This window comes from Patella vulgata, chromosome 4, assembly GCF_932274485.2.
Source record: "Patella vulgata chromosome 4, xgPatVulg1.2, whole genome shotgun sequence".
In the NCBI taxonomy this organism is placed as follows: domain Eukaryota; kingdom Metazoa; phylum Mollusca; class Gastropoda; family Patellidae; genus Patella; species Patella vulgata.
The window spans coordinates 52,596,364-52,607,021 of record NC_065882.2 but is presented as its reverse complement, the minus strand read 5'-3'; positions in this window follow the sequence as shown (position 1 = coordinate 52,607,021).

Sequence of the window (10,658 nt, the reverse complement as noted above, 5' to 3'; positions counted from 1 at the left end):
GTTCGAAATCGATTGCAGGCTGCTGGTCTTCGAGCTCGGAGGCCCTATAATGGACCAATATTGACACCTCTTCATCGCCGTAACCGACTTGTGTGGGCCACAAGACACATAAGATTTACTCAAAGACAGTGGAATTCGGTTGTCTTTAGTGACGAATCTCGATTCACTTTGAGATTTGCCGATGGCAGGGTCCGAGTGTACCGCAGACGAGGTGAACCTTACGCTCAAGTATGCGTCAGAGAAGTTGACCGATTTGATGGCGGCAGCGTCATGGTTTGGGGTTCTTTTTGTGCACATGGACGTTCTCCTCTTGTTGTTGTCCAAGGGAACTTAAATGCTGTCCAGTACAGGGATCAGATTTTGCAACCTGTTCTTCTTCCGTTTATGCAAAGACATGGGCCTGGACTAACGCTTCAACAAGACAATGCTCGACCCCATACAGCAATTGCTACCCAGAATTTTTTAAGAAATGCCGGTGTCCAAGTCCTGGATTTTCCGTCGCTTAGCCCCGACCTTAATCCTATTGAACACATCTGGGACGAACTAGGTCGACGTGTTCGTCAGCAAGTGAATCCACCACTGACGTTGCAGGACCTTCAACATGCTCTTGCTGAGCAGTGGCGACGTCTTCCTCGGGTAGTGTTTACTAATGTTCTGAGATCCATGAGAAGACGCTGTGTGGCAGTACGAGACGCTAGAGGAGGCCACAACCGTTACTAAACACTTTATTCCGATTGTTCTCCAAGTCTGTGAATTTCATTTTGGGGGGTACTGTGACATCACGAACGTTATCAATGTCAAGGACTTTCGGCGAGACGTATTCTTTCTTTCTGTTGATGTCAAGGTCGTCTGTGCACAACATAACACAAAAATAGTTGCCTTAAACCAAATATTAAAAATCTAGTCCCAAAAATCCCGAGTGTCAAGTTTTTTATTTGGCTAGGTATAGAATGGAAACATGTGTTAGTCCCGAAATAACGTACTTTGTGTGGAGTGGACGTTGTATCCAATTTCTATCTATCTTTCTACCTTCTTACGGGCCTGTAATCCGTCAGATAACAACGAAAAACAATTACACTCTTCATTGATTACTTTCAATATTTTTCTTTATTTGATGTGACGATTTCGTTAACAAACTCTGTTGCCTTTTATATACCATCTGAACCTGAAGATATATAAGAAGATTATATATAGGCTACATTCTTATATTTTCTATTTTGTTTTAATATGTACGTGTAATTTGATACATTAGTACATAGTTTCTTTCATACATTTTACATTATCTTTTACATGCAACTGTGATATTTACACTAATTTTAATATAGCTGGATTTATTATACTAACCTACCTGATACAAATATTTGTGTAATTTTATACATTGCATGCAATACATAATTTGTTCTATACATTTTACAATATTATTTTACATGTAACTGTGATATTTACACTATTTTTAATATACACGTATTTATTATACTAGCCTACCTGATATCAATTGAAGACCGTTGGCTTTCTGTATATCAACTACTGGCTTGAAAGTACTTGAAGGTTGACCTAAGGTTGACTTTTAGCTGCTAACAAATATGAGATTGTGATCAACTTTCTGAAATGTATAGATTATTATTGTTAAGTTAAAGTCTATGTCATAGAAACCTAAGCTGATTGCTTGTGAAGTAAAGTGAAATAGTAGCATAGCCTGTCAGTAGATGTAGATCTATAGCTTAAAGATATGTAGCCAACTTTTAGCCTACTCTTTCCCAAGGGACAACTTGATCAACGAATTGCCTCGTGACTACCAACATTTAAAATTATAATTTGTGGTGAAATCATAAATCATTAAAATAGTACAAACATGTAAGCATCTCTTGCTGCATGTTGAAGGGACACTTGTATTTTTGGTCGAGAGCTTGGTAGATGCATTTTCTTGCGTTCCCTCCTCCAGCTCATCGAGCTTTATAGCAGCCTGGTGAGCCTTTATGTTAATGTGTCGCATGACGGTATGTTTTGTAATAAATTTCATGCCTACCACATGATTTTGAAAGTCATTCACGACTTTGCCTTTTAAAGAAGATTAGATTTTTTGGCCGTGCTTGGCGCATATTTTACACCAAACGTCAGTGACTAACGTTATATCACGCTGAATATTTGTTTTATATCCAATAGCACCTTTCGTCTCCCAAATGTGAAACGTAAGGTGGTCAGAGTTTCTTGTTACTGTTTTAGCTAAAGAAATTTTGAGCTTCGTGATCCCAGGTTACCTGCTTACAAGGGGTCACCAATGTAGATCACGTATAGCGAGATAATGTGAGAACTTAAAAAAACACAGGACAGTGGTTTTAATTGGTCAAGAAATAATTAAGACACAGCTTTCAACCAATACCGTTAAACGACACATTTACATTAAGGGAGATTTATATTAAGAATAAACAAATGGAAATACAACGGAAGTAGCTGATAATATGCCGTACTTGAACTTGAACCGAGTTTTCGACGATATTTGGAGACAAAATCGCTTTTTTTTTAAAAAAGTAATTTTAATTTTTGGCCAGGTGCGCCATTGAGGCCCTCCTTCCAGTAGAGAAACGAAATCAAATGGGGTTTTTCGTCCTACTGTTCCAGCAGAGAGTACTGGCGGCGTGGAGCGCTATCGCACCTCAAATGGCAAGGCCTGCTTAATAATTAAAAATGTTAGTAAAGTATACAACTGAATGTTATGTAGGCTTGTAATTGCATTGTCATTTTGATACACCCTTGTCTCATTGACAGATTGCTGTTTAATTTACTGAGTCTAGATCCGGTCGATTGACAGCCATGGACAATTATTAGCATGCGTTATAATCCCACAAGAGACTGATAACCTGGAACCATAGTTTGTGTTAATCCCAATAGCACTCACAATAGACTGTCAGCCACGCTCTCTGAATTACAACTATTCTTAACACATGGTGGTGATGAATAATGTAATAAGGCTTTGATTAAAGATCTGTTCTTTTGCACTGCATCATATTGACAATAATATTCATACGCATGGTATTCGACCTTAAAATATGACCAATCAGATTTATATAAGACAAATGGTATTCGCGGTTGAAATCGACAAAGTTGTACTCTTATTTACAATGTTAGGGTTTGTCACTCAGAACTATGTCTCTGGTTTTAAATTAATTGTCAAAATCTGTATTTCGGGTTTATGTATTTTGAACGGATATGGGTAAAAATATAATAGAGCGTGTTTTAAAAAGCAGCAGTTCAGACCAGACCACTTTGTTGTGACCCTATATAATTGGTCTAAATTCTAAATATAAATTATTTGATATACTGGTCCCCTGATTCAAGATGGCCTAAATTTATTGTATTGTATCACTGGACTCAAGAAAGATTAATATACTTAAGTATTAATAGGTGAAATAAGGACTTAGTGAGTTGATCTATAGCCACGGCTACCTAGCATATAATTATTAATAGGTGAGATAATGACTTAGTGAGTTGAGCTATAGCCATCGCTACTTAGCATATAATGCACTAGTTGCCTATTGAGCATATAGGCAGAAAGTCGAACAGTGCCATGTTGTGGACGACGGTGTGAAGAAGGTTTTATTTGGTTAAGTGAAATGCTAAACATTGTATTCAATGTCTACCATCATGCCAATTCAAATGCATGGTTTGGAACAGGGAACGCTGCCACACTCTGGGACACCCCGTGCTAAATCTCTAGGAAATTTGAATTTAAAGAATATAATATTCTCGTTAGAAGCACTCTTAAAGACGGATCAAAGCTAGTGCCATTCTTGTTTTGTATAACACCTATCGCGGATGGGGGGTGGGTGGATGACCCAATGTTTAGCACGTGCGCGCTGTATCATAAGGTCTGTCAATGAGTCAACTGACGTGGTTTCGATTCCCCGGTTGTACGTGACAAGGAGTAGGATCGCCTGTCCAACATTGTGGGTTTTCTCCGGGTCCTCCCACTGCTAAAGACCCCTACGCGCAAGCGAATTATTGCAATAAAATTGAAACATATGTTAGTCCCGAAATGACCTCGTTTGTGTCGGGTGAACGTTAAACCCCATCTCTCTTAACAACAGGACTTTCTTTCCACCAATTGCTTACCATCAATACGCTAGAATCCACTTTGTTTAGCTGTACAGAGGCACATATTGTTTAATGGACATATTGTTTAATCAGAAAGCGTTTACGTGTAGATAGCGCATAGTATACACCACGGCAGTTATTCGTTGATGAAGCAGACATAATTGGGATTGAAGGCTTTGTGGAATTTAGAACATACTCCGGATACTTTGATCCGCATGGACAAATACAATGCTTTACTCCAGGGTCATCATTTACGTTCTCAGTATTTGCCTTTGAGGCATATAGTATGACCGTTTCTTGCAGATCGTCGAAGAATGGGTTTGATATATCTCGCCTAAATTTCTTATCTCTTATCTCTACATGTATTGTTTACTGTTTTGAACGGTTAATGAATTCCTTCTATTAAATAATCGTGTTTATTACTAGCATTAAATATGCCTATTGTTTGCAGAAGTTTAGTCACGACAAGTCCTAGACTGTTAAATCTATTGGAATCCCCACGAGAAATCAGATGAGTTAGAAATTGACATCACTGTACAGTTACTATGACCTTAACTACTTGCTAAACAATGTTTATCGAGTGTATTTGTTTTTGGAAGCTCGTTATACGCCCATATTATGCCGTCGCCCCCGTCCGTGACGTCCGTCGTCCGCAATTTGTTTGTGGACACTCTATAGGTCACAATTTTATACTATGTTAACGAAAATTAAAATATTTGTCTATTTGCCAAAATTCTCGGCCCTTTTCGATACTGGTATGTATCGTACCGTAACTTGATGGATCATGACCATTGATTGTACGGAAAATCACGTTTTTAGCTTGTGGACACTCTAGAGGTCACAATTTTCATCTGATTTTGATGAAACTTGAAATGCATGCTTATAACCCAACGATCTCGGTTCCATTTGATTATCCGATTTGAAACACCGTTTGACGTTTGAATATATCACCGTTACACCATAATGTTGGTTTAGTTCAAATTGCGTGAAAATTGGACTAAAGCTGTCGGACAAAATGGTCGAAAAATCGCGTTTTTAGCTTGTGGTCCCTCTAGAGGTCACAATTTATATCTGACTTACGAAATCTTGTGAATATATTACCATTACACTCTGATGATGGTTGAGTGCCGGACAAAATGGCCGCCCATTGTACGCAAATAGTGTAAAAGTATGCCATAGCAAGGTTGTGGACCCTCTAGAACTCACAATCGTTATCAGATTGTGATGTAACAATGTGCAAGTCCGTTCTGCCAGTCATGGTGATTCTTCCCCACACCATAACAGACCCACGCCCAAATCTGTCATGCTGTCTGACGTTAACGTTAGCATGACGCTCATTTACACACCTACAAACGCGAGCACGCCTATCGGTGAAATCCAGAGTAAATCTGGACTCATCTGAGAACATTACACGTGCACATCGATGCTTACCCCAATTTCTACGCTGCCTACACCATTGATGCCTGTCTGCTATGTGCTGGCGAGTTAATGGAGGCACAACACGCGGTCGTCGCGCATGCAAATGGGCTGCATGTAGCCGATTTCTAATCGTTTGGAGTGTAACTGATTAGCCGTGTGTCCTCGATTTCGCAGGACCTGTGTGCGAATGTATCGATCCCGGTCTTGTGTAGTGGCTCTAGGACGACCTGAACGAAGTTTATCATCAACATTGTGCGTTTGTTGGTACCGGTTCCACAGTCTGCTGATCACAGACTGTGAAACTTTAAGCATGTTGGCTACTGCTCGCTGTGTAGAACCCATTTGAAGCATTCCAATAGCACGTAGACGCTCATCATGTTGAAGACGTCTCATTGCAAATTAAATGTAACACACTAAAGCAAAGATACGCTAAACAGTAAATCTTAGGCAAGAACCGATAGGAAAGCAAACATGGATAGGATAAACCAGCACGCGGCAGTTTTCATCAACCCTTCCTTGAAGTGTAAAATTTGACAATGAACCCCTCCCACGTGTATGGCGCTATTGCTTGTCGCACTTGCAGCTCAGTGGTTCTGTTGGGGCGATAAGTTCTTCATCTGTGAACATACTCTCAAAGCATGTCAAGTGTCCATGACTATTTATCATATCACAACCTGCATAGGTATTTGCATTTCAATACCACCTACATTTTTGAAGAGTATATACACTGTTAAAAATAAATGTAAAATTACAGTGAAAAATATGTAATTTCTTTAACATAACGTTTTAAAAATACCACTGCATGTTTTTATACTATAAATTTACTGTATTAGTGAGGTAACGTGGGATTACTGTAAAAAAAGGGGGTAAATTAACAATAAAAGTGTAGTTTTACAAGTTAGAACTGTATTTTTATTACATGTAATCTGTATTGATACAATTATGTTGGTTAAAAGTACATGTATGTTGTACTTTAACTGTTTTTATGGGTAATTCTACTATTCAAACATGTTTAAATACGGGATTTGTGTACAATTACAGGAAACGTGTAATTGTACATCTCTTTAGAACTTTAACATTGATAGACCTTTTAAGGCTTCATTACTTTTTGCATATACTATAGTCCACCTTTGAGGGGGTCACGGTGGTTAAGTGGGTAAGACGCTGGTTCGCTATCCTGAAGGTCGAGTGTTTGATCCCTGCATTGGCCGAGAAAGTTCATCCAAATTTGTCAGTGATGGAGGACGGAGGACCGGACAAGGATAGTGGACTAGTCGTTCGGATGGGACGAAACACTGAGGTTCCTATTAAACTGTTAAAATTATATGTAAATTTACAGTTATAAGTATACTTATAAGTGTCCGATTTGTAATATCACATAGTTTGTTAATTTACATTTAAAACGATGCTGGGGGTTGGATGGCCGATAGGTTAGCACGTGCGCACTGTATCATACGGACTGGCGGAGTTTCAATTCCCCGGTTGTACGTGACAAGGAGTAGGGTCGCCTGTCCAACCTCGTATGTTTTCTCCGGGTCCTCCGGTTTCCTCCCACTGCTAAAGACCCCTACGCGCAAGCGAAATATTGAAATAAAAATTGAATCATGTGTTAGTCCCGAAATGACCTAGTTTGTGTCCAGTGGACGTTAAACCCACCTCTCTCCCCACTCTCTCTCTCTCTCTCTCTCTCTCTCTCTCTCTCTCCCCTTTAATGAAATAGTAATGTCTTTACACAAATTCAAAGTATATTTCAAGTAAATATACACTTCAAATTGTATTTTTGATGTAAAATGACTAGCAAAAAGTTGCCAGTAAAATCACTGTATTTTAACACTGACTTGTAAATGTACCCCTAAATGGTAGATTTAGATTTACAATTTGAAGTGTATATTTACTTGAAATATACGTTGAATGTGTTTGTCCCCACTCGGCTAAGTAGTCCTAGGTTAGATCCTGGCGAACACTTTCAGCCGAGCATGCAAAACAGGAGGCATGACACGAAGCAAAACGTCTCACACAACCCTATGTATGGAATATCACTGTCTCCATACGCCAGTTAGGTGCATTCATTTAGATTTTGAATAACTTAACACAAATATTATTTACAGTGTAATAATGCTATATAGATTGGGCGTGATGAGATTTTGATTAACAGAGATTGTTAAAAATTTGTCGTCTTAATTTTTAATATAAATACATCAATATGTGTTTCTGGATTATGTCACATGACCGTAGAACATTTCCAGATTAAACAATAATAGTCTTATTAAACCAGCAAAGCACGTAACTGTAAAATATTTTTTAAAATGCGTTGGTCTAATCATTCAAAAATAACTGCAGATCACAGAGTATTAAAGGAGCTAAACCTCTAACTCAGTATTATCCTTAATATTCCAAATTAAAAACATTGGTCTATTTCAATCAATATTGATGTTATCTTACCGATAAAATATGGGATCCCAATATCCAATATTAATTTCACAATAAACACTTTAAAATCAATACATGGCGTAGTGTACTCAATGGTTTTGAGCGTCATTTATAATGAAAAAAGAAAAACATATCCTACAAGACAATACAGAAGTAATTTAAGATGGCTGATTCGCAAACGACAAAATAATAAATAACAAAAACTTGTAGAATAGGATATAAACAGACTCAAACGATTGCCTTCCAATTTGTACTGTGAAATTGAATGTAAATCACTGTGTGTCCATTCATATGCCATTGATATGTGCTTTAAGACCCATTTTCGTCCGTTTCAAGGTTACAAAGAATAATCCACCATTTAAATCGCCTTTTGGGTCAACCTCAAAACAATTAAGAGGTTCGTTTTAAACCGCCTTTGGATCAACCTAAAAACATCAAGAGGTTCGTTTTGAAATATATATATATATGTTATTAAAGGACCGTTAATACGTGAGAAGTTTTTGACTGCGGAGACATAATGTCGTTTAGATTATATTAAATTTTGCATCGCATCTGCTGGTTGACGGTTATTATGCCCATTTTGTTTGTGTCAAAACAAAAAATGGAGGCTAAAATATTTTCATATAAAATGACATGTATTAATAATATCGAAAAGCTGCTGCCATTCATGATATTTTTTTAACTATTTGATCTATGTCTAGTGGATACACAGAGAAAACTGTTCACTGAAAAGGATCAAAGTGTTAACATGATAATGTGCCGATTGTTTTTTTCTCTTCAAAGTTGAAATTTTTGATGAACTTCAATGCATCAAAAGGCAAAAACCACAAGTTAACATGGAATCGATATGAATGCTACAGTGAAAGGATTACAAAGCGATAACACATTAAACTTCATGTAACAACCAACTGAGTGTTATCAAAAATAGCAGAACAGAGACGCAAGGAAACTGGATTAGATTAGCGAGACAAAAATGAAGCTGAGATATTTGGCATGATTGTAGGCTGGACATTAATAACTGACACACGAAAATCAACAACAACCCACGGAGGACAAATTTATAGTGAACGCGGGCACAATTAATAAAAATCAAAAGTCAATTAGAATACGTCCATTATAAGAGTGTGCCGTTCTTGTCCAGCCTTGCCATCTAAAATTTGACTACCCCGTTGGCAATCGGCCAGTCCCAGAGTGGTAAGATGATTTCATTTAAACCATTGCGCGATGGGTCTGGTGCTCATGCAAATATGAAGTAATGTTATGGCCAATTCTCGTAGTTGAGGTTGTCAACTACAGAATTGTAGGAGTTGTACTAACCCTAGCTTTCTAGAAGCAACATTTTATACCCTATGCCTGCACCGTAAAATCTTTATTTTCAACATTCCCATTATGTGGAATTCATTTGTTATGTATTTGAGAGAATACATCATTTAGAATTGCAGTAACGAAGCGGTCTCTCTTAAGTACATTTTTTTAAAAATGGGCTAATGAAGACGGACATACGCCATACAGTGTGCTATATGAACAGCGGCACTACTGCCTACCCTTATATCGAATTCCAACCGTCAAGGGATCTTTTACGTGCACACCAATGTGTACACGAGACCTCGGTTTTTCGTCCCATCCGAACGACTAGGCAGTTGTCCTTGCCAGGCCCTCCATCCTGGATTACTGACAAGGGGGAACCACGCCGGAAAATCTGGATGAACTTTCTCGGCCAATGCAATGCAGGGATCGAACACCCGACCCCCAGGCTAGCGAGCCAGCGTCTTACCCACTTAGCCACCGTGAGCCCCAAAGGCTCTTTATATGACGAATATTTTTAGCGACATCGGCATTTGTTTTTTTAAATATATCAGGTACATATGTTTCGTTACAGTTTATGTTATGCGATATACTTACATTCATCTACTCTTTATGAGACATCGGAAAATATACATAGGTGTTAACTGAGTATTTGACAACAGTAAAGGTTAAGGTATCCACGATTGCAAAATAATATATAATTTGATGTAAGGCGAACCGATTCCGAAACTAATTTATTGGTTTCGAAGATCTTAACTTGGTATGTAATTGGTTAGACATGGCTAATCTAAACTGCTTAACAAAATATAAATCCGGTATCAAGAATGATGTAAATAACATGGAGTAACAAACACATATTCTAGTAAAGAACGTTTTAAGTACATTTCTTCTTGAGCCGTTCCTTTTATATATATAATAATAATAGTGATGATTAACAGTTTTCACGTGTATGCATGTAGTATCGTTCAAAGAGTGGGGGGGTGTCGTATGTTGTCACAACCTCAACAGGAACACAATACACACCCAACATCATAAACGTTTAAACAGAATAGTAAAAATGTGTCAGACGTTTAGTATCCTTGTTCTAGACGGTGCAGACCGATGTTAATGTTATTTAACCCGCCACCCTCGCCATCCAGAACAGAAAGAGCATTTGAGGTGGTCCGACTTCCTCATCACCCCTTTAGTTACTGGATGCAAGGTTTTGTCATATGCTTGGTAATAATGTAATGGTATTCCCGATACTCTCGAATCTCTGACACACCATCTTCTGAGGCTTACCAGATGTTAACCAAAAGTCAAGTATTACATAATATGTATCCATTATGTACATATTAATGCTATCTGTGACATAAGACTTGGCTAAATTCCCAAGAACGTTGATATCATTTCTAAAATCAGGAGGCTCAAGT